Consider the following 26,329-nt stretch of genomic DNA (forward strand, 5'->3'; position numbering starts at 1 on the left):
CAGACAATGGGTGTTTCTGATAATTCAGTCCCAGACAGTGGGCGTTTCGGATAATTCCGAGCCAGACACTGGGTGGTTCTGATAATTCAGACCCAGGCAGTGGGTGTTTCTGATAATTCAGACCCAGACAGTGTGTGTTTTGGATAATTGAGACGCAGACACTGGCTGGTTCTGATAATTCAGACCCAGACAGTGGGCGTTTCTGATATTTCAGACACAGAAACTGGTTGTTTCTGGTAAATCAGACCCAGACAGTAGACGTTTCTGATAATTCAGACCAGACAGTGGGTGTTTCTGATCATTCAGACCCAGACAGTAGGCGTTTCTGATAATTCAGACTCAGACACTGGGTGTTTCTTACAATTCAGACCCAGGCAGTGGGAGTTTCTGATAATTCAGACCCAGACAGTGGGTGTTTCTGATCATTCAGACACATAAAGCGATTGTTTCTGATAATTCAGACCCAGACAGTAGTCGTTTCTGATAATTTAGACCAGACAGTGGGTGTTTCTGATAATTCAGACCCAGACAGCAGTTGTTTCTGATAATTCAGACAGAGACAGTGGGTGTTTCTGATAATTCAGACCCAGACAGTGGTCGTTTCTGTTAATTCAGACCATTCAGTGGGTGTTTCTGATAATACAGACCAAGACAGTGTGTATTTCTGATAACTCAGTCCCAGACAGTGGGTGTTTCTGAAAATTAAGACCCAGACAGAGTGTGTTTCTGATAATTCAGACCCAGACAGTGGGTGTTTCTGATAATTTAGACCCAGACAGTTATTGTTTCTGTTAATTCAGACCCAGACAGTGGGTGTGTCTGATAATCCAGACCCATGCAGCGGAGGTTTCTGATAATCCAGACCCAGACAGTGAGTGTTTCTGATAATTCAGATCAAGGCAGTGGATGTTTCTGATAATTCAGACCCAGACATTGAGTGTTTCTGTTAATTCAGACCTAGACAGTGGGTGTGTCTGATAATCCAGACGCAGGCAGCAGGAGTTTCTGATAATTCAGACCCAGACAGTGAGTGTTTCTGATAATTCAGTCCCAGACAGTGGGCGTTTCGGATAATTCAGACCCAGAAACTGGGTGGTTCTGATAATTCAGACCCAGACAGTAGTCGTTTCTGATAATTCAGACCAGACAGTTGTTGTTTCTGATAATTCAGACCCAGACAGTGGGTGTTTCTGATAATTCAGACCCAGACAGTGATTGGTTCTACTAATTCAGAACAGACATTGGTCGTTTCTGATCATTCAGACCAGACAGTGGGTGTTTCTGATAATTCAGAGCTGACAGTGGGTATTTCTGGTAATTCAAACCAGACAGTGGGTGTTTCTGATAATGCAGACCCAGACAGCGGTTGATTCTGATAATTCAGACTGAGACAGTGGGTGTTTCTGAAAATTCAGATCCAGGCAGTAGATGGTTCTGATAATTCAGTCCCAGACATTGAGTGTTTCTGATAATTCAGACACAGACAGTGGATTTTTCTCATAATTCAGACGCAGACAATCGATGTTTCTGATAAATCAGACCCAGACAGTAGGTGTTTCTGATAAATCAGACCCAGACGGTTGGTGTTTCTGATAATACAGACCCAGACAGTGAGTGTTTCTGATCATTCAGACCCAAGCAGTGGGTGTTTCTGATAATTCAGACCCAGACAGCGGGCGTTTCTGATAATTCAGACCAAGACATTGAGTGTTTCTGTTAATTCAGACCCAGGCAGTGGGCGTTTCTGATAATTCAGACCCAGAGAGTGCGTGTTTCTGATAATTCAGACACAGAAAGCGATTGTTTCTGATAATTCAAACCCAGAGAGTAGCGTTTCTGATAATTCAGACCAGACAGTGGGTGTCTCTGATAATTCAGACCCAGACAGTGGGCGTTTCTGATAATTCAGACCCAGACACCTGGTGGTTCTGATAATTCAGACCCAGGCAGTGGGTGTTTCTGATAATTCAGACCCAGACAGTGGGCGTTTCGGATAATTGAGACACAGACAGTGGATTTTTCTCATAATTCAGACGCAGACAATCGATGTTTCTGATAAATCTGACACAGACATTGGGTGTTTCTGATAAATCAGACCCAGACGGTTGGTGTTTCTGATAATACAGACACCGACAGTGTGTGTTTCTGATAATTCAGTCCCAGACAGTGGGTGTGTCTGATAATCCAGTCCCAGGCAGTCGGAATTTCTGAAAATTCAGACCCAGACAGTGAGTGTTTCTGATAATTTAGACACAGGCATTGGGTGTTTCTGATCATTCAGATCCAGACAGTGGGTGTTTCTGATAATTCAGACTCAGACGGTTGGTGTTTCTGATAATACAGACCAGACAGTGTGTGTTTCTGTTAATTCAGTCCCAGACAGTGCGTGTTTCTGAAAATTCAGTCCCAGTCAGTGGGTGTTTCTGATAATACAGACCCAGACAATGGGTGTTTCTGATAATTCAGACACAGACAGTGGATTTTTCTCATAATTCAGATGCAGACAATCGATGTTTCTGATAAATCAGGCCCAGACAGTAGGTGTTTCTGATAAATCAGACCCAGACGGTTGGTGTTTCTGATAATACAGACACAGACAGTGTGTGTTTCTGATAATTCAGTCCCAGACAGTGGGTTTGTCTGATAATCCAGACCCAGGCAGCAGGGGTTTCTGATATTTCAGACCAAGACATTGAGTGTTTCTGTTAATTCAGACCCAGGCAGTGGGCGTTTCTGATAATTCAGACCCAGAGAGTGCGTGTTTCTGATAATTCAGACACAGAAAGTGGTTGTTTCTGATAATTCAAACCCAGAGAGTAGTCGTTTCTGATAATTCAGACCAGACAGTGGGTGTCTCTGATAATTCAGACCCAGACAGTGGGCGTTTCTGATAATTCAGACCCAGACACCTGGTGGTTCTGATAATTCAGACCCAGGCAGTGGGTGTTTTTGACTATTCAGAGCAGACAGTGGGTGTTTCTGATAATTCAGACCCAGACAGTGGTTGTTTCTGATAATTCAGACCCAGCCAGTGGGTGTTACTGATAATTCAGACCCAGACAGTGGTCGTTTCTGATAAGTCAGACCTGACAGTGGGTGTTTCTGATAATTCGGATCCAGACAGTGGGTGTTTCTGATCATTCAGATCCAGACAGTGGGTGTTTCTGATCATTCAGATCCAGACAGTGGGTATTTCTGATAATTCAGACCAGACAGTGGGTGTTTCTGATAATTCAGACCAGACAGTGGGTATTTCTGATAATTCAGCCCAGACAGTGGCTTTTTCTGATAATTCAGAGCAGACAGTGGGTGTTTCTGAGAATTAAGATAAGACAGTTGTCGTTTCTGATTATTCAGAGCAGACAGTGGGTGTTTCTGATAATTCAGACCCAGACAGTGGTTGTTTCTGATAATTCAGACCCAGCCAGTGGGTGTTACTGATAATTCAGACCCAGACAGTGGTCGTTTCTGATAAGTCAGACCTGACAGTGGGTGTTTCTGATAATTCGGATCCAGACAGTGGGTGTTTCTGATCATTCAGATCCAGACAGTGGGTGTTTCTGATCATTCAGATCCAGACAGTGGGTATTTCTGATAATTCAGACCAGACAGTGGGTGTTTCTGATAATTCAGACCAGACAGTGGGTATTTCTGATAATTCAGCCCAGACAGTGGCTTTTTCTGATAATTCAGAGCAGACAGTGGGTGTTTCTGAGAATTAAGATAAGACAGTTGTCGTTTCTGATTATTCAGAGCAGACAGTGGGTGTTTCTGATAATTCAGACCCAGACAGTGGTTGTTTCTGATAATTCAGACCCAGCCAGTGGGTGTTACTGATAATTCAGACCCAGACAGTGGTCGTTTCTGATAATTCAGACCTGACAGAGAGTGTTTCTGATAATTCGGATCCAGACAGTGGGTGTTTCTGATAATTCAGATCCAGACAGTGGGTGTTTCTGATAATTCAGACCAAGACAGTGGGTGTTTCTGATAATTCAGACCCAGACGGTTGGTGTTTCTGATAATAAAGGCCCAGACAGTGTGTGTTTCTGTTAATTCAGTCCCAGACAGTGTGTGTTTCTGAAAATTTAGTCCCAGACAGTGGGTTCTTCTGATAATACAGACCCAGACAGTTTGTGTTTCTGATAATTCAGTCCCAGACAGTGGGTGTTTCTGATAATTCAGTCCCAGACAGTGGGCGTTTCGGATAATTCCGAGCCAGACACTGGGTGGTTCTGATAATTCAGACCCAGGCAGTGGGTGTTTCTGATAATTCAGACCCAGACAGTGGGTTTTTCTGAGAATTGAGACGCAGACACTGGGTGGTTCAGATAATTCAGACCCAGACAGTGGGCGTTTCTGATCATTCAGACACATAAAGTGGTTGTTTCTGATAAATCAGACCCAGACAGTAGGCGTTTCTGATAATTCAGACCAGACAGTGGGTGTTTCTGATCATTCAGACCCAGACAGTGGGTGTTTCTGATAATTCAGACACAGACAGTGATTGGTTCTGCTAATTCAGAACAGACATTGGTCGTTTCTGATCATTTTGACCAGACAGTGCGTGTTTCTGATAATTCAGACCAGACAGTGGGTATTTCTGATCATTCAGCACCAGACGGTGGCTTTTACTGATAATTCAGAGCAGACAGTGGGTGTTTCTGATAATTCAGATCAGACAGTGGGTGTTTCTGATAATTCAGACCCAGACGATTGGTGTTTCTGATAATACACACCCAGACAGTGTGTGTTTCTGAAAATGCAGTCCCAGACAGTGGGTGTGTCTGATAATCCAGACACAGGCAGCAGGATTTTCTGATAATTCAGACCCAGACAGTGAGTGTTTCTGATAATTCAGATCCAGGCAGTGGGTGTTTCTGATAATTCAGACCCAGACACTGGGTGTTTCTGATAATTCAGACCCAGACAGTGGGCGTTTCTGATAAATCAGACCCAGACACTGGGTGTTTATGAAAATTCAGACCCAGGCAGTGGGCGTTTCTGATAATTCAGACCCAGACAGTGGGTGTTTCTGATAATTCAGAAACAGAAAGTGGTTGTTTCTGATAATTCAGACCCAAACAGTAGTCGTTTCAGATAATTTAGACCAGACAGTGGGTGTTTCTGATAATTCAGACCCAGACAGTGTGTATTTCTGATAATTCAGCCCAGACAGTGGTTTTTCTGATAATTCAGAGCAGACAGTGGGTGTTTCTGAGAATTCAGATCAGACAGTGGTCGTTTCTGATAATTCAGACCAGACAGTGGGTATTTCTGATAATTCAGACCCAGACAGTGGTTGTTTCTGATAATTCAGACCAAGCCAGTGGGTGTTACTGATAATTCAGACCCAGATAGTGGTCGTTTCTGATAATTCAGACCTGACAGTGGTTCTTTCTGATAATTCGGATCCAGACAGTGGGTGTTTCTGATCATTCAGATCCAGACAGTGGGAGTTTCTGATAATTCAGACCCAGACAGTGGGTGTTTGTGATAATTCAGACCCAGACGGTTGGTGTTTCTGATAATACAGACCCAGACAGTGTGTGTTTCTGTTAATTCAGTCCCAGACAGTGTGTGTTTCTGAAAATTTATTCCCAGACAGTGGGTGTTTCTGTTAATACAGACCCAGACAGTTTGTGTTTCTGATTATTCAGTCCCAGACAGTGGGTGTTTCTGATAATTCAGACCCAGACAATGGGTGTTTCTGATAATTCATAGCCAGAGAGTGGGAGTTTCTGATAATTCAGACCCAGACAATTGGTGTTTCTGATAATTCAGACCAGACAGTTGGTTTTTCAGATAACTCAGACTCAGGCGATGGGTTTTTCTGACAATTCAGACCCAGACAGTGTGTGATTCTGAAAATTCAGTCCCAGACAGTGGGTATTTCTGATAATACAGACCCAGACAGTTTGTGTTTCAGATAATTCAGTCCCAGACAGTGGGTGTTTCTGAAAATTCAGACGCAGACAGTGGGTTTTTCTGATAATTCAGACCCAGACAATGGGTGTTTCTGATAATTCATACCCAGAGAGTGGGTGTTTCTGATCATTCAGACACAGTCAGTGGGTGTTTCTCATAATTCAGAAACAGACAATAGGTGTTTCTGATACATCAGACCTAGACAGTGGGTGTTTCTGATAAATCAGACCTAGACGGTTGGTGTTTCTGATAATACACACCCAGACAGTGTGTGTTTCTGAAAATGCAGTCCCAGACAGTGGGTGTGTCTGATAATCCAGACCCAGGCAGCAGGATTTTCTGACAATTCAGACCCAGACAGTGAGTGTTGCTGATAATTCAGATCGAGGCAGTGGGTGTTTCTGATATTTCAGACCCAGACACTTGGTGTTTCTCATAATTCAGACCCAGACAGTGGGCGTTTCTGATAATTCAGACCCAGACACTGGGTGTTTCTGAAAATTCAGACCCAGGCAGTGGGCGTTTCTGATAATTCAGACCCGGACAGTGGGTGTTTCTGATAATTCAGAAACAGAAATTGGTTGTTTCTGATAATTCAGACCCAAACAGTAGTCGTTTCAGATAATTTAGACCAGACAGTGGGTGTTTCTGATAATTCAGTCCCAGACAGTGGGTATTTCTGATAATTCAGACCAGACAGTGGGTGTTTCTGATAATTCAGACCAGACAGTGGGTATTTCTGATAATTCAGCCCAGACAGTGGCTTTTTCTGATAATTCAGAGCAGACAGTGGTTGTTTCTGAGAATACAGATTAGACAGTGGTCGTTTCTGATAACTCAGACCAGACAGTGGGTGTTTCTGATTATTCAGACCCAGACAGTGGTTGTTTCTGATAATTCAGACCCAGCCAGTGGGTGTTACTGATAATTCAGACCCAGACAGTGGTCGTTTCTGATAATTCAGACCTGACAGTGGGTGTTTCTGATAATTCGGATCCAGACAGTGGGTGTTTCTGATCATTCAGATCCAGACAGTGGGTGTTTCTGATAATTCAGACCCAGACAGTGGGTGTTTCTGATAATTCAGACCCAGACGGTTGGTGTTTCTGTTAATACAGACCGAGACAGTGTGTGTTTCTGTAAATTCAGTCCCAGATAGTGTGTGTTTCTGAAAATTTCGTCCCAGACAGTGGGTGTTTCTGATAATACAGACCCAGACAATTTGTGTTTCTGATTATTCAGACCCAGACAGTGGTTGTTTCTGATAATTCAGACCCAGCCAGTGGGTGTTACTGATAATTCAGTCCCAGACAGTGGGCGTTTCGGATAATTCAGACCTGACAGTGGGTGTTTCTGATAATTCGGATCCAGACAGTGGGTGTTTCTGATCATTCAGATCCAGACAGTGGGTGTTTCTGATAATTCAGACCCAGACAGTGGGTGTTTCTGATAATTCAGACCCAGACGGTTGGTGTTTCTGTTAATACAGACCGAGACAGTGTGTGTTTCTGTAAATTCAGTCCCAGATAGTGTGTGTTTCTGAAAATTTCGTCCCAGACAGTGGGTGTTTCTGATAATACAGACCCAGACAATTTGTGTTTCTGATAATTCAGTCCCATACAGTGGGTGTTTCTGATAATTCAGTCCCAGACAATGGGTGTTTCTGATAATTCAGTCCCAGACAGTGGGCGTTTCGGATAATTCCGAGCCAGACACTGGGTGGTTCTGATAATTCAGACCCAGGCAGTGGGTGTTTCTGATAATTCAGACCCAGGAAGTGGGTGTTTCTGATAATTCCGACGCAGACAGTGGGTGTTTCGGATAATTGAGACGCAGACACTGGGTGGTTCTGATAATTCAGACCCAGACAGTGGGCGTTTCTGATATTTCAGACACAGAAAGTGGTTGTTTCTGATAAATCAGACCCAGACAGTGGGTGTTTCTGATCATTCAGACCCAGACAGTGGGTGTTTCTGATAATTCAGACCCAGACAATGATTGGTTCTGCTAATTCAGAACAGACATTGGTCGTTTCTGATCATTTTGACCAGACAGTGGGTGTTTCTGACAATTCAGACCAGACAATGGGTATTTCTGAACATTCAGCCCCAGACGGTGGATTTTTCTGATAATGTAGAGCAGACAGTGGGTGTTTCTGATAATTCAGATCAGACAGTGGGTGTTTCTGATAATTCAGACCCAGACAGTGGGTGTTTCTGATAATTCAGTCCCAGACGTTTGGTGTTTTGATAATACAGACCCAGACAGTGTGTGTTTCTGATAATTCAGTCCCAGACTGTGGGTGTTTCTGAAAATTAAGACCCAGACAGATTGTGTTTCTGATAATCCAGACCCAGGCCATCGGAGTTTCTGAAAATTCAGACTCAGACAGTGAGTGTTTCTGATAATTTAGACACAGGCATGGGTGTTTCTGATCATTCAGATCCAGACAGTGGGTGTTTCTGATAATTCAGACCCAGACAGTGGGTTTTTCTGATAATTCAGAACCAGACGGTTGGTATTTCTGATAATACAGACCCAGACAGTGTGTGTTTCTGTTAATTTAGTCCCAGGCAGTGTGTGTTTCTGAAAATTCAGTCCCAGACAGTGGGTATTTCTGATAATACAGACCCAGACAGTTTGTGTTTCAGATAATTCAGTCGAGACAGTGGGAGTTTCTGAAAATTCAGACGCAGACAGTGGGTGTTTCTCATAATTCAGACCCAGACAATGGGTGTTTCTGATAATTCATACCCAGAGAGTGGGTGTTTCTGATAATTCAGACACAGTCAGTGGGTGTTTCTCATAATTCAGACGCAGACAATAGGTGTTTCTGATAAATCAGACCCAGACGGTTGGTGTTTCTGATAATACACACCCAGACAGTGTGTGTTTCTGAAAATGCAGTCCCAGACAGTGGGTGTGTCTGATAATCCAGACCCAGGCAGCAGGATTTTCTGATAATTCAGACCCAGACAGTGAGTGTTTCTGATAATTCGGATCCAGGCAGTGGGTGTTCCTGATAATTCAGACCCAGACACTGGGTGTTTCTGATAATTCAGACCCAGACAGTGGGCGTTTCTGATAATTCAGACCCAGACACTGGGTATTTCTGAAAATTCAGACCCAGGCAGTGGGCGTTTCTGATAATTCAGATCCGGACAGTGGATGTTTCTGATAATTCAGAAACAGAAAGTGGTTGTTTCTGATAATTAAGACCCAAACAGTAGTCGTTTCAGAAAATGTAGACCAGACAGTGGGTGTTTCTGATAATTCAGACCCAGACAGTGGGTATTTCTAATAATTCAGACCAGACAGTGGCTTTTTCTGATAATTCAGAGCAGACAGTGGGTGTTTCTGAGAATTCAGATCAGACAGTGGTCGTTTCTGATAATTCAGACCAGACAGTGGGTGTTTCTGATAATTCAGACCCAGACAGTGGTCGTTTCCGATAATTCAGACCCAGCCAGTGGGTGCTACTGATAATTCAGACCCAGATAGTGGTCGTTTCTGATAATTCAGACCTGACAGTGGGTGTTTCTGATAATTCGGATCCAGACAGTGTGTGTTTCTGATAATTCAGACACAGACAGTGGGTGTTTCTGATAATTCAGACCCAGACGGTTGGTGTTTCTGATAATTCAGTCCCAGACAGTGGGCGTTTCGGATAATTGCGAGCCAGACACTGGGTGGTTCTGATAATTCAGACCCAGGCAGTTGGTGTTTCTGATAATTCAGACCCAGACAGTGGGTGTTTCGTATAATTGAGACGCAGACACTGGGTGGTTCTGATAATTCAGACCCAGACAGTGGGCGTTTCTGATATTTCAGACACAGAACGTGGTTGTTTCTGATAAATCAGACCCAGACAGTAGGCGTTTCTGATAATTCAGACCAGACACTGGGTGTTTCTGATCATTCAGACCCAGACAGTAGGCGTTTCTAATAATTCAGACTCAGACACTGGGTGTTTCTTATAATTCAGACCCAGGCAGTGGGCGTTTCTGATAATTCAGACCCAGACCGTGGGTGTTTCTGATCATTCAGACACATAAAGCGATTGTTTCTGATAATTCAGACCCAGACCGGAGTCGTTTCTGATAATTCATACCAGACAGTGGGTGTTTCTGATAATTCAGACCCAGACAGTAGGTGTTTCCCGATAATTCAGATCAGACAGTGGTCGTTTCTGATAATTCAGACCAGACTGTAGGTGTTTCTGATAATTCAGACCCAGACAGCAGTTGTTTCTGATAATTCAGACAGAGACAGTGGGTGTTTCTGATAATTCAGACCCAGACAGTGGTCGTTTCTGTTAATTCAGACCATTCAGTGGGTGTTTCTGATAATACAGACCCAGACAGTGTGTGTTTCTGATAACTCAGTCCCAGACAGTGGGTGTTTCTGAAAATTAAGACCCAGACAGAGTGTGTTTCTGATAATTCAGACCCAGACAGTCGGTGTTTCTGATAATTCAGACCCAGACAGTTATTGTTTCTGTTAATTCAGACCCAGACAGTGGGTGTGTCTGATAATCCAGACCCATGCAGCGGAGGTTTCTGATAATCCAGACCCAGACAGTGACTGTTTCTGATAATTCAGACCCAGGCAGTGGATGTTTCTGATAATTCAGACCCAGACAGTGGACGTTTCTGATAATTCAGACCCAGACAGTGGGTGTTTCTGATAATTCAGACCCAGACAATGGGTGTTTCTGATAATTCAGACACAGACAGTGGATTTTTCTCATAATTCAGACGCAGACAATCGATGTTTCTGATAAATCAGACACAGACAGTAGGTGTTTCTGATAATTCAGACCCAGACGGTTGGTGTTTCTGATAATACAGACACGGACAGTGTGTGTTTCTGATAATTCAGTCCCAGACAGTGGGTGTGTCTGATAATCCAGACCCAGGCAGCAGGAGTTTCTGATAATTCAGACCCAGACAGTGAGTGTTTCTGATAATTCAGACCCAGGCAGTGGGTGTTTCTGATAATTCAGACCCAGACAGCTGGCGTTTCTGATAATTCAGACCAAGACATTGAGTGTTTCTGATTAATTCAGACCCAGGCAGTGGGCGTTTCTGATAATTCATACCAGACAGTGGGTGTTTCTGATAATTCAGACCCAGACAGTAGGTGTTTCCCGATAATTCAGATCAGACAGTGGTCGTTTCTGATAATTCAGACCAGACTGTAGGTGTTTCTGATAATTCAGACCCAGACAGCAGTTGTTTCTGATAATTCAGACAGAGACAGTGGGTGTTTCTGATAATTCAGACCCAGACAGTGGTCGTTTCTGTTAATTCAGACCATTCAGTGGGTGTTTCTGATAATACAGACCCAGACAGTGTGTGTTTCTGATAACTCAGTCCCAGACAGTGGGTGTTTCTGAAAATTAAGACCCAGACAGAGTGTGTTTCTGATAATTCAGACCCAGACAGTCGGTGTTTCTGATAATTCAGACCCAGACAGTTATTGTTTCTGTTAATTCAGACCCAGACAGTGGGTGTGTCTGATAATCCAGACCCATGCAGCGGAGGTTTCTGATAATCCAGACCCAGACAGTGACTGTTTCTGATAATTCAGACCCAGGCAGTGGATGTTTCTGATAATTCAGACCCAGACAGTGGACGTTTCTGATAATTCAGACCCAGACAGTGGGTGTTTCTGATAATTCAGACCCAGACAATGGGTGTTTCTGATAATTCAGACACAGACAGTGTGTGTTTCTGATAATTCAGTCCCAGACAGTGGGTGTGTCTGATAATCCAGACCCAGGCAGCAGGAGTTTCTGATAATTCAGACCCAGACAGTGAGTGTTTCTGATAATTCAGACCCAGGCAGTGGGTGTTTCTGATAATTCAGACCCAGACAGCTGGCGTTTCTGATAATTCAGACCAAGACATTGAGTGTTTATGATTAATTCAGACCCAGGCAGTGGGCGTTTCTGATAATTCAGACCCAGAGAGTGCGTGTTTCTGATAATTCAGACACAGAAAGTGGTTGTTTCTGATAATTCAAACCCAGAGAGTAGTGGTTTCTGATAATTCAGACCCTGACACCTGGTGGTTCTGATAATTCAGACCCAGGCAGTGGGTGTTTCTGATAATTCAGACCCAGACAGTGGGCATTTTGGATAATTGAGACCCAGACACTGGGTGGTTCTGATAATTCACACTCAGAAAGTGGTTGTTTCAGATAATCCAGACCCAGACAGTTATTGTTTCTGTTAATTCAGACCCAGACAGTGGGTGTGTCTGATAATCCAGACCCATGCAGCGGAGGTTTCTGATAATCCAGACCCAGACAGTGACTGTTTCTGATAATTCAGACCCAGGCAGTGGATGTTTCTGATAATTCAGACCCAGACAGTGGACGTTTCTGATAATTCAGACCCAGACAGTGGGTGTTTCTGATAATTCAGACCCAGACAATGGGTGTTTCTGATAATTCAGACACAGACAGTGTGTGTTTCTGATAATTCAGTCCCAGACAGTGGGTGTGTCTGATAATCCAGACCCAGGCAGCAGGAGTTTCTGATAATTCAGACCCAGACAGTGAGTGTTTCTGATAATTCAGACCCAGGCAGTGGGTGTTTCTGATAATTCAGACCCAGACAGCTGGCGTTTCTGATAATTCAGACCAAGACATTGAGTGTTTATGATTAATTCAGACCCAGGCAGTGGGCGTTTCTGATAATTCAGACCCAGAGAGTGCGTGTTTCTGATAATTCAGACACAGAAAGTGGTTGTTTCTGATAATTCAAACCCAGAGAGTAGTGGTTTCTGATAATTCAGACCCTGACACCTGGTGGTTCTGATAATTCAGACCCAGGCAGTGGGTGTTTCTGATAATTCAGACCCAGACAGTGGGCATTTTGTATAATTGAGACCCAGACACTGGGTGGTTCTGATAATTCACACTCAGAAAGTGGTTGTTTCAGATAATCCAGACCCAGGCAGCAGGAGTTTCTGATAATCCAGTCCCAGAGAGTGAGTGTTTCTGATAATTCAGTCCCAGACAGTGGGCGTTTCGGATAATTCCGAGCCAGACAATAGGTGTTTCTGATACATCAGACCCAGACAGTGGGTGTTTCTGATAAATCAGACCCAGACGGTTGGTGTTTCTGATAATACACACCCAGACAGTGTGTGTTTCTGAAAATTCAGTCCCAGACAGTGGGTGTGTCTGATAATCCAGACCTAGGCAGCAGCATTTTCTGATAATTCAGACCCAGACAGTGTGTGTTTCTGATAAGTCAGATCCAGGCAGTGGGCGTTTCTGATAATTCAGACCCAGACACTGGGTGTTTATGAAAATTCAGACACAGGCAGTGGGCGTTTCTGATAATTCAGACCCGGACAGTGGGTGTTTCTGATAATTCAGAAACAGAAAGTGGTTGTTTCTGATAATTCAGACCCAAACAGTAGTCGTTTCAGATAATTTAGACCAGACAGTGGGTGTTTCTGATAATTCAGACCCAGACAGTGGGTATTTCTGATAATTCAGACCAGACAGTGGGTGTTTCTGATAATTCAGACCAGACAGTGGGTATTTCTCATAATTCAGCCCAGACAGTGGGTGTTACTGATAATTCAGACCCAGACAGTGGTCGTTTCTGATAATTCATACCTGACAGTGGGTGTTTCTGAAAATTCGGATCCAGACAGTGGGTGTTTCTGATCATTCAGATCCAGACAGTGGGTGTTTCTGATAAATCAGACCCAGACAGTGGGTGTTTCTGATAATTCAGACCCAGACGGTTGGTGTTTCTGATAATACAGACCCAGACAGTGTGTGTTTCTGTTAATTCAGTCCCAGACAGTGGGTGTGTCTGATAATCCAGACCTAGGCAGCAGCATTTTCTGATAATTCAGAACCAGACAGTGTGTGTTTCTGATAATTCAGATCCAGGCAGTGGGCGTTTCTGATAATTCAGACCCAGACACTGGGTGTTTATGAAAATTCAGACCCAGGCAGTGGGCGTTTCTGATAATTCAGACCCGGACAGTGGGTGTTTCTGATAATTCAGAAACAGAAAGTGGTTGTTACTGATAATTCAGACCCAAACAGTAGTCGTTTCAGATAATTTAGACCAGACAGTGGGTGTTTCTGATAATTCAGACCCAGACAGTGGGTATTTCTGATAATTCAGACCAGACAGTGGGTGTTTCTGATAATTCAGACCAGACAGTGGGTATTTCTGATAATTCAGCCCAGACAGTGGCTTTTTCTGATAATTCAGAGCAGACAGTGGGTGTTTCTGATAATTCAGAGCAGACAGTGGGTGTTTCTGAGAATTCAGATCAGACAGTGGTTGTTTCTGATAATTCAGACCCAGCCAGTGGGTGTTACTGATAATTCAGACCCAGATAGTGGTCGTTTCTGATAATTCAGACCTGACAGTTGTTGTTTCTGATAATTCGGATCCAGACAGTGGGTGTTTCTGATCATTCAGATCCAGACAGTGGGTGTTTCTGATAATTCAGACCCAGACAGTGGGTGTTTCTGATAATTCAGACACAGACGGTTGGTGTTTCTGATAATACAGGCCCAGACAGTGTGTGTTTCTGTTAATTCAGTCCCAGACAGTGTGTGTTTCTGAAAATTTAGTCCCAGACAGTGGGTTTTGCTGATAATACAGACCCAGACAGTTTGTGTTTCTGATTATTCAGTCCCAGACAGTGGGTGTTTCTGATAATTCAGACCCAGACAATGGGTGTTTCTGATAATTCATACCCAGAGAGTGTGGGTTTATGACAATTCAGACCCAGACAATTGGTGTTTCTGATAATTCAGACCAGACAGTTGGTTTTTCAGATAACTCAGTCCCAGACAGTGGGTGATTCTGAAAATTCAGTCCCAGACAGTGGGTATTTCTGATAATACAGACCCAGACAGTTTGTGTTTCAGATAATTCAGTCCCAGACAGTGGGTGTTTCTGAAAATTCAGACGCAGACAGTGGGTTTTTCTGATAATTCAGACCCAGACAATGGGTGTTTCTGATAATTCATACCCAGAGAGTGGGTGTTTCTGATAATTCAGACACAGTCAGTGGGTGTTTCTCATAATTCAGACACAGACAATAGGTGTTTCTGATATATCAGACCCAGACAGTGGGTGTTTCTGATAAATCAGACCCAGACGGTTGGTGTTTCTGATAATACACACCCAGACAGTGTGTGTTTCTGAAAATGCAGTCCCAGACAGTGGCTTTGTCTGATAATCCAGACCCAGGCAGCAGGATTTTCTGATAATTCAGACCCAGACAGTGAGTGTTGCTGATAATTCAGATCCAGGCAGTGGGTGTTTCTGATATTTCAGACCCAGACACTTGGTGTTTCTGATAATTCAGGCCCAGACAGTGGGCGTTTCTGATAATTCAGACCCAGACACTGGGTGTTTCTGAAAATTCAGACCCAGGCATTGGGAGTCTCTGATAATTCAGACCCAGACAGTGGGAGTTTCTGATAATTCAGAAACAGAAAGTGGTTGTTTCTGATAATTTAGACCCAAACAGTAGTCGTTTCAGATAATTTAGACCAGACAGTGGGTGTTTCTGATAATTCAGACCCAGACAGTGGGTATTTCTGATAATTCAGACCAGACAGTGGGTGTTTCTGATAATTCAGACCAGACAGTGGGTATTTCTGATAAGTCAGCCCAGACAGTGGCTTTTCCTGATAATTCAGAGCAGACAGTGGTTGTTTCTGAGAATTCAGATCAGACAGTGGTCGTTTCTGATAATTCAGACCAGACAGTGGGTGTTTCTGATAATTCAGACCCAGACAGTGGTTGTTTCTGATAATTCAGACCCAGCCAGTGGGTGTTACTGATAATTCAGACCCAGACAGTGGTCGTTTCTGATAATTCAGACCTGACAGTGGGTGTTTCTGATAATTCAGATCCAGACAATGGGTGTTTCTGATCATTCAGATCCAGACAGTGGGTGTTTCTGACAATTCAGACTCAAACAGTGGGTGTTTCTGATAATTCAGACCCAGACGGTTGGTGTTTCTGATAATACAGACCCAGACAGTGTGTGTTTCTGTTAATTCAGTCCCAGACAGTGTGTTTCTGAAAATTTAGTCCCAGACAGTGGGTGTTTCTGATAATACAGACCCAGACAGTTTGTGTTTCTGATAATTCAGTCCCAGACAGTGGGTGTTTCTGATAATTCAGTCCCAGACAATGGGTGTTTCTGATAATTCAGTCGCAGACAGTGGGCGTTTCGGATAATTCCGAGCCAGACACTGGGTGGTTCTGATAATTCAGACCCAGGCAGTGGGTGTTTCTGATAATTCAGACCCAGACAGTGGGTGTTTCGGATAATTGAGACGCAGACAGTGGGTGGTTCTGATAATTCAGACCCAGACAGATGGCGTTTCTGATAATTCAGAAACAGAAAGTGGTTGTTTCTGATAAATCAGACCCAGACAGTTGGACGTTTCTGATAATTCAGACCAGACAGTGGGTGTTTCCGATCATTCAGACCCAGACAGTGGGTGTTTCTGATAATTCAGACCCAGACAATGATTGGTTCTTCTAATTCAGAACAGACATTGGTCGTTTCTGATCATTTTGACCAGGCAGTGGATGTTTCTGATAATTCAGACCAGACAGTGTGTATTTCTGATCATTCAGCCCCAGACGGTGGATTTTTCTGATAATACAGAGCAGACAGTGGGTGTTTCTGATCATTCAGATCAGACAGTGGGTGTTTCTGATAATTCATACCCAGACAGTGGGTTTTTCTGATAATTCAGAACCAGACGGTTGGTATTTCTGATAATACTGACCCAGACAGTGTGTGTTTCTGTTAATTTAGTCCCAGGCAGTGTGTGTTTCTGAAAATTCAGTCCCAGACAGTGGGTATTTCTGATAATACAGACCCAGACAGTTTGTGTTTCAGATAATTCAGTCCCAGACAGTGGGAGTTTCTGAAAATTCAGATGCAGACAGTGGGTGTTTCTGATAATTCAGACCCAGACAATGGGTGTTTCTGATAATTCATACCCAGAGAGTGGGTGTTTCTGATAATTCAGACACAGTCAGTGGGTGTTTCTCATAATTCAGAGGCAGACAATAGGTGTTTCTGATAAATCAGACCCAGACGGTTGGTGTTTCTGCAAATACACACCCAGACAGTGTGTGTTTCTGAAAATGCAGTCCCAGACAGTGGGTGTGTCTGATAATCCAAACCCAGGCAGCAGGATTTTCTGATAATTCAGACCCAGACAGTGAGTGTTTCTGATAATTCGGATCCAGGCAGTGGGTGTTTCTGATAATTCAGACCCAGACACTGGGTGTTTCTGATAATTCAGACCCAGACAGTGGGCGTTTCTGATAATTCAGACCCAGACACTGGGTGTTTATGAAAATTCAGACCCAGGCAGTGGGCGTTTCTGATAATTCAGACCCGGACAGTGGGTGTTTCTGATAATTCAGAAACAGAAAGTGGTTGTTTCTGATAATTCAGACCCAAACAGTAAACGTTTCAGATAATTTAGACCAGACAGTGGGTGTTTCTGATAATTCAGACCCAGACAGTGGGTATTTCTAATAATTCAGACCAGACAGTGGGTGTTTCTGATAATTCAGACCTGACAGTGGGTGTTTCTGATATTTCAGACACAGACAGTAGGCGTTTCTGATAATTCAGACTCAGACACTGGGTGTTTCTTATAATTCAGACCCAGGCAGTGGGCGTTTCTGATAATTCAGACCCAGACAGTGGGTGTTTCTGATCATTCAGACACATAAAGCGATTGTTTCTGATAATTCAGACCCAGACAGTAGTCGTTTCTGATAATTCAGACCAGACAGTGGGTGTTTCTGATAATTCAGACCCAGACAGTAGGTATTTCCCGATAATTCAGATCAGACAGTGGTCGTTTCTGATAATTCAGACCAGACTGTAGGTGTTTCTGATAATTCAGACCCAGACAGCAGTTGTTTCTGATAACTCAGACAGAGACAGTGGGTGTTTCTGATAATTCAGACCCAGACAGTGGTCGTTTCTGTTAATTCAGACCATTCAGTGGGTGTTTCTGATAATACAGACCCAGACAGTTATTGCTTCTGTTAATTCAGACCCAGACAGTGGGTGCGTCTGATAATCCAGACCCAGGCAGCAGAAGTTTCTGATAATTCAGACCCAGACAGTGAGTGTTTCTGATAATTCAGACCCAGGCAGTGGGTGTTTCTGATAATTCAGACCCATACAGCGGGCGTTTCTGATAATTCAGACCAAGACATTGAGTGTTTCTGTTAATTCAGACCCAGGCAGCAGTTGTTTCTGATAACTCAGACAGAGACAGTGGGTGTTTCTGATAATTCAGACCCAGGCAGTGGGTGTTTCTGATAATTCAGACCCATACAGCGGGCGTTTCTGATAATTCAGACCAAGACATTGAGTGTTTCTGATAATTCAGACCCAGACAGTGAGTGTTTCTGATAATTCAGACCCAGGCAGTGGGTGTTTCTGATAATTCAGACCCATACAGCGGGCGTTTCTGATAATTCAGACCAAGACATTGAGTGTTTCTGATAATTCAGACCCAGACAGCAGTTGTTTCTGATAACTCAGACAGAGACAGTGGGTGTTTCTGATAATTCAGACCCAGACAGTGGTCGTTTCTGTTAATTCAGACCATTCAGTGGGTGTTTCTGATAATACAGACCCAGACAGTTATTGCTTCTGTTAATTCAGACCCAGACAGTGGGTGCGTCTGATAATCCAGACCCAGGCAGCAGAAGTTTCTGATAATTCAGACCCAGACAGTGAGTGTTTCTGATAATTCAGACCCAGGCAGTGGGTGTTTCTGATAATTCAGACCCATACAGCGGGCGTTTCTGATAATTCAGACCAAGACATTGAGTGTTTCTGTTAATTCAGACCCAGGCAGTGGGCGTTTCTGATAATTCAGACCCAGAGAGTGCGTGTTTCTGATAATTCAGACACAGAAAGTGGTTGTTTCTGATAATTCAAACCCAGAGAGTAGTCGTTTCTGATAATTCAGACCAGACAGTGGGTGTCTCTGATAATTCAGACCCAGACAGTGGGCGTTTCTGATAGTTCAGACCCAGACACCTGGTGGTTCTGATAATTCAGACCCAGGCAGTGGGTGTTTCTGATAATTCAGACCTAGACAGTGGGCGTTTCGGATAATTGAGACCCAGACACTGGGTGGTTCTGATAATTCAGACACAGAAAGTGGTTGTTTCTGATAATCCAGACCCAGGCAGCAGGAGTTTCTGAGAATCCAGTCCCAGAGAGTGAGTGTTTCTGATAATTCAGTCCCAGACAGTGGGCGTTTCGGATAATTCCAAGCCAGACAATAGGTGTTTCTGATAAATCAGACCCAGACAGTGGGTGTTTCTGATAAATCAGACCCAGACGGTTGGTGTTTCTAATAATACACACCCAGACAGTGTGTGTTTCTGAAAATTCAGTCCCAGACAGTGGGTGTGTCTGATAATCCAGACCTAGGCAGCAGCATTTTCTGATAATTCAGACCCAGACAGTGTGTGTTTCTGTTAATTCAGATCGAGGCAGTGGGTGTTTCTGATAATTCAGACCCAGACACTGGGTGTTTCTGATAATTCAGACCCAGACAGTGGACGTTTCTGATAATTCAGACCCAGACATTGGGTGTTTCTGAAAATTCCGACCCAGGCAGTGGGCGTTTCTGATAATTCAGACCCGGACAGTGGGTGTTTCTGATAATTCAGAAACAGAAAGTGGTTGTTTCTGATAATTCAGACCCAAACAGTAGTCGTTTCAGATAATTTAGACCAGACAGTGGGTGTTTCTGATAATTCAGACCCAGACAGTGGGTATTTGTGATAATTCAGACCCAGACAGTGGGTGTTTCTGATAATTCAGACCCAGACGGTTGGTGTTTCGATAATGCAGACCCAGACAGTGTGTGTTTCTGATAATTCAGTCCCAGACTGTGGGTGTTTCTGAAAATTCAGATCCAGACAATGGGTGTTTCTGATAATTCAGTCCCAGACAGCGGGCGTTTCGGATAATTCCGAGCCAGACACTGGGTGGTTCTGATAATTCAGACCCAGGCAGTGGGTGTTTCTGATAATTCAGACCCAGACAGTGGGTGTTTCGGATAATTGAGACGCAGACACTGGGTGGTTCTGATAATTCAGACCCAGACAGTGGGCGTTTCTGATATTTCAGACACAGAAAGTGGTTCTTTCTGATAAATCAGACCCAGACAGGAGGCGTTTCTGATAATTCAGACCCAGACAGTGGGTGTTTCGGATAATTGAGACGCAGACACTGGGTGTTTCTGATCATTCAGATCCAGACAGTAGGCGTTTCTGATAATTCAGACTCAGACACTGGGTGTTTCTTATAATTCAGACCCAGGCAGTGGGCGTTTCTGACAATTCAGACCCAGACAGTGGGTGTTTCTGATCATTCAGACACATAAAGCGATTGTTTCTGATAATTCAGACCCAGACAGTAGTCGTTTCTGATAATTCAGACCAGACAGTGGGTGTTTCTGATAATTCAGACCCAGACAGTAGGTGTTTCCAGATAATTCAGATCAGACAGTGGTCGTTTCTGATAATTCAGACCAGACTGTAGGTGTTTCTGATAATTCAGACCCAGACAGCAGTTGTTTCTGATAATTCAGACCCAGACAGTGGTCGTTTCTGTTAATTCAGACCATTCAGTGGGTGTTTCTGATAATACAGACCCAGACAGTGTGTGTTTCTGATAACTCAGTCCCAGACAGTGGGTGTTTCTGAAAATTAAGACCCAGACGGAGTGTGTTTCTGATAATTCAGACCCAGACAGTGGGTGTTTCTGATAATTCAGACCCAGACAGTTATTGTTTCTGTTAATTCAGACCCAGACAGTGGGTGCGTCTGATAATCCAGACCCATGCAGCGGAGGTTTCTGATAATCCACACCCAGACAGTGAGTGTTACTGATAATTCAGACGCAGACAATCGATGTTTCTGATAAATCAGACCCAGACCGTCGGTGTTTCTGAAAAATCAGACCCAGACGGTTGGTGTTTCTGATAATATAGACATGGACAGTGTGTGTTTCTGATAATTCAGTCCCAGACAGTGGGTGTGTCTGATAATCCAGACCCAGGCAGCAGGAGTTTCTGATAATTCAGACCCAGACAATGAGTGTTTCTGATAATTCAGACCCAGGCAGTGGATGTTTCTGATAATTCAGACCCAGACAGCGGGCGTTTCTGATAATTCAGACCAAGACATTGAGTGTTTCTGTCAATTCAGACCCAGGCAGTGGGCGTTTCTGATAATTCAGGCCCAGAGAGTGCGTGTTTCTGATAATTCAGACACAGAAAGTGGTTGTTTCTGATAATTCAAACCCAGAGAGTCGTCGTTTCTGATAATTCAGACCAGACAGTGGGTGTCTCTGATAATTCAGACCGAGACAGTGGGCGTTTCTGATAATTCAGACCCAGACACCTGGTGGTTCTGATAATTCAGACCCAGGCAGTGGGTGTTTCTGATAATTCAGACTCAGACAGTGGGCGTTTCGGATAATTGAAACCCAGACACTGGGTTGTTCTGATAATTCAGACACAGAAAGTGGTTGTTTCTGATAATCCAGACCCAGGCAGCAGGAGTTTCTGATAATGCAGTCCCAGAGAGTGAGTGTTTCTGATAATTCAGTCCATGACAGTGGGCATTTCGGATAATTCCGAGCCAGACAAGAGGTGTTTCTGATACATCAGACCCAGACAGTGGGTGTTTCTGATAAATCAGACCCAGACGGTTGGTGTTTCTGATAATACACACCCAGACAGTGTGTGTTTCTGAAAATTCAGTCCCAGACAGTGGGTGTGTCTGATAATCCAGACCTAGGCAGCAGCATTTTCTGATAATTCAGACCCAGACAGTGTGTGTTTCTGATAATTCAGATCCAGGCAGTGGGTGTTTCTGATAATTCAGACCCAGACGCTGGGTGTTTCTGATAATTCAGACCCAGAGAGTGGGAGTTTCTGATAATTCAGACCCAGACACTGGGTGTTTCTGAAAATTCATACCCAGGCAGTGGGCGTTTCTGATAATTCAGACCCGGGCAGTGGGTGTTTCTGATAATTCAGAAACAGAAAGTGGTTGTTTCTGATAATTCGGACCCAAACAGTAGTCGTTTCAGATAATTTAGACCAGACAGTGGGTGTTTCTGATAATTCAGATCCAGACAGTGGGTATTTCTGATAATTCAGACACAGAAAGTGGTTGTTTCTGATAATTCAAACCCAGAGAGTAGTCGTTTCTGATAATTCAGACCAGACAGTGGGTGTCTCTGATAATTCAGACCCAGACAGTGGGCGTTTCTGATAATTCAGACCCAGACGGTTGGTGTTTCTGATAATACAGACCCAGACAGTGTGTGTTTCTGTTAATTCAGTCCCAGACAGTGTGTGTTTCTGAAAATTTAGTCCCAGACAGTGGGTTTTTCTGATAATACAGACCCAGACAGTTTGTGTTTCTGATTATTCAGTCCCAGACAGTGGGTGTTTCTGATAATTCAGACCCAGACAATGGGTGTTTCTGATAATTCATACCCAGAGAGTGTGAGTTTCTGACAATTCAGACCCAGACAATTGGTGTTTCTGATAATTCAGACCAGACAGTTGGTTTTTCAGATAACTCAGTCCCAGACAGTGGGTGATTCTGAAAATTCAGTCCCAGACAGTGGGTATTTCTGATAATACAGACCCAGACAGTTTGTGTTTCAGATAATTCAGTCCCAGACAGTGGGTGTTTCTGAAAATTCAGACGCAGACAGTGGGTTTTTCTGATAATTCAGACCCAGACACTGGGTGTTTCTGAAAATTCAGACCCAGGCATTGGGAGTCTTCTGATAATTCAGACCCAGACAGTGGGTGTTTCTGATAATTCAGAAACAGAAAGTGGTTATTTCTGATAATTTAGACCCAAACAGTAGTCGTTTCAGATAATTTAGACCAGACAGTGGGTGTATCTGATAATTCAGACCCAGACAGTGGGTATTTCTGATAATTCAGTCCAGACAGTGGGTGTTTCTGATAATTCAGACCAGACAGTGGGTATTTCTGATAATTCAGCCCAGACAGTGGCTTTTCCTGATAATTCAGAGCAGACAGTGGTTGTTTCTGAGAATTCAGATCAGACAGTGGTCGTTTCTGATAATTCAGACCAGACAGTGGGTGTTTCTGATAATTCAGACCCAGACAGTGGTTGTTTCTGATAATTCAGACCCAGCCAGTGGGTGTTACTGATAATTCAGACCCAGACAGTGGTCGTTTCTGATAATTCAGACCTGACAGTGGGTGTTTCTGATAATTCAGATCCAGACAATGGGTGTTTCTGATCATTCAGATCCAGACAGTGGGTGTTTCTGATAATTCAGACTCAAACAGTGGGTGTTTCTGATAATTCAGACCCAGACGGTTGGTGTTTCTGATAATACAGACCCAGACAGTGTGTGTTTCTGTTAATTCAGTCCCAGACAGTGTGTTTCTGAAAATTTAGTCCCAGACAGTGGGTGTTTCTGATAATACAGACCCAGACAGTTTGTGTTTCTGATAATTCAGTCCCAGACAGTGGGTGTTTCTGATAATTCAGTCCCAGACAATGGGTGTTTCTGATAATTCAGTCGCAGACAGTGGGCGTTTCGGATAATTCCGAGCCAGACACTGGGTGATTCTGATAATTCAGACCCAGGCAGTGGGTGTTTCTGATAATTCAGACCCAGACAGTGGGTGTTTCGGATAATTGAGACGCAGACAGTGGGTGGTTCTGATAATTCAGACCCAGACAGATGGCGTTTCTGATAATTCAGAAACAGAAAGTGGTTGTTTCTGATAAATCAGACCCAGACAGTTGGACGTTTCTGATAATTCAGACCAGACAGTGGGTGTTTCCGATCATTCAGACCCAGACAGTGGGTGTTTCTGATAATTCAGACCCAGACAATGATTGGTTCTTCTAATTCAGAACAGACATTGGTCGTTTCTGATCATTTTGACCAGGCAGTGGATGTTTCTGATAATTCAGACCAGACAGTGTGTATTTCTGATCATTCAGCCCCAGACGGTGGATTTTTCTGATAATACAGAGCAGACAGTGGGTGTTTCTGATAATTCAGATCAGACAGTGGGTGTTTCTGATAATTCAGACCCAGACAGTGGGTGTTTCTGATAATTCAGACCCAGACGGTTGGTGTTTTGATAATACAGACCCAGACAGTGTGTGTTTCTGATAATTCAGTCCAAGACTGTGGGTGTTTCTGTAAATTCAGACTCAGACAGTGAGTGTTTCTTATAATTTAGACACAGGCATTGGGTGTTTCTGATCATTCAGATCCAGACAGTGGGTGTTTCTGATAATTCATACCCAGACAGTGGGTTTTTCTGATAATTCAGAACCAGACGGTTGGTATTTCTGATAATACTGACCCAGACAGTGTGTGTTTCTGTTAATTTAGTCCCAGGCAATGTGTGTTTCTGAAAATTCAGTCCCAGACAGTGGGTATTTCTGATAATACAGACCCAGACAGTTTGTGTTTCAGATAATTCAGTCCCAGACAGTGGGAGTTTCTGAAAATTCAGACGCAGACAGTGGGTGTTTCTGATAATTCAGACCCAGACAATGGGTGTTTCTGATAATTCATACCCAGAGAGTGGGTGTTTCTGATAATTCAGACACAGTCAGTGGGTGTTTCTCATAATTCAGAGGCAGACAATAGGTGTTTATGATAAATCAGACCCAGACGGTTGGTTTTTCTGCAAATACACACCCAGACAGTGTGTGTTTCTGAAAATGCAGTCCCAGACAGTGGGTGTGTCTGATAATCCAAACCCAGGCAGCAGGATTTTCTGATAATTCAGACCCAGACAGTGAGTGTTTCTGATAATTCGGATCCAGGCAGTGGGTGTTTCTGATAATTCAGAGCCAGACACTGGGTGTTTCTGATAATTCAGACCCAGACAGTGGGCGTTTCTGATAATTCAGACCCAGACACTGGGTGTTTATGAAAATTCAGACCCAGGCAGTGGGCGTTTCTGATAATTCAGACCCGGACAGTGGGTGTTTCTGATCATTCAGAAACAGAAAGTGGTTGTTTCTGATAATTCAGACCCAAACAGTAGACGTTTCAGATAATTTAGACCAGACAGTGGGTGTTTCTGATAATTCAGACCCAGACAGTGGGTATTTCTAATAATTCAGACCAGACAGTGGGTGTTTCTGATAATTCAGACCTGACAGTGGGTATTTCTGATCATTCAGCCCAGACAGTGGCTTTTTCTGATAATTCAGAGCAGACAGTGGTCGTTTCTGATAATTCAGACCTGACAGTGGGTGTTTCTGATAATTCGGATCCAGACAGTGGGTGTTTCTGATCATTCAGATCCAGACAGTGGGTGTTTCTGATAATTCAGACCCAGACAGTGGGTGTTTCTGATAATTCAGACCCAGACGATTGGTGTTTCGATAATGCAGACCCAGATAGTGTGTGTTTCTGATAATTCAGTCCCAGACTGTGGGTGTTTCTGAAAATTCAGACCCAGACAATGGGTGTTTCTGATAATTCAGTCCCAGACAGTGGGCGTTTCGGATAATTCCGAGCCAGACACTGGGTGGTTCTGATAATTCAGACCCAGGCAGTGGGTGTTTCTGATAATTCCGACGCAGACAGTGGGTGTTTCGGATAATTGAGACGCAGACACTGGGTGGTTCTGATAATTCAGACCCAGACAGTGGGCGTTTCTGATATTTCAGACACAGAAAGTGGTTGTTTCTGATGAATCAGACCCAGACAGTAGGCGTTTCTGATAATTCAGACCAGACAGTGGGTGTTTCTGATATTTCAGACACAGACAGTAGGCGTTTCTGAAAATTCAGACTCAGACACTGGGTGTTTCTTATAATTCAGACCCAGGCAGTGGGCGTTTCTGATAATTCAGACCCAGACAGTGGGTGTTTCTGATCATTCAGACACATAAAGCGATTGTTTCTGATAATTCAGACCCAGACAGTAGTCGTTTCTGATAATTCAGACCAGACAGTGGGTGTTTCTGATAATTCAGACCCAGACAGTAGGTATTTCCCGATAATTCAGATCAGACAGTGGTCGTTTCTGATAATTCAGACCAGACTGTAGGTGTTTCTGATAATTCAGACCCAGACAGCAGTTGTTTCTGATAACTCAGACAGAGACAGTGGGTGTTTCTGATAATTCAGACCCAGACAGTGGTCGTTTCTGTTAATTCAGACCATTCAGTGGGTGTTTCTGATAATACAGACCCAGACAGTTATTGCTTCTGTTAATTCAGACCCAGACAGTGGGTGCGTCTGATAATCCAGACCCAGGCAGCAGAAGTTTCTGATAATTCA

The sequence above is a fragment of the Pristiophorus japonicus genome, chromosome 9, assembly GCF_044704955.1.
Source record: "Pristiophorus japonicus isolate sPriJap1 chromosome 9, sPriJap1.hap1, whole genome shotgun sequence".
Taxonomy (NCBI): Eukaryota; Metazoa; Chordata; class Chondrichthyes; family Pristiophoridae; genus Pristiophorus; species Pristiophorus japonicus.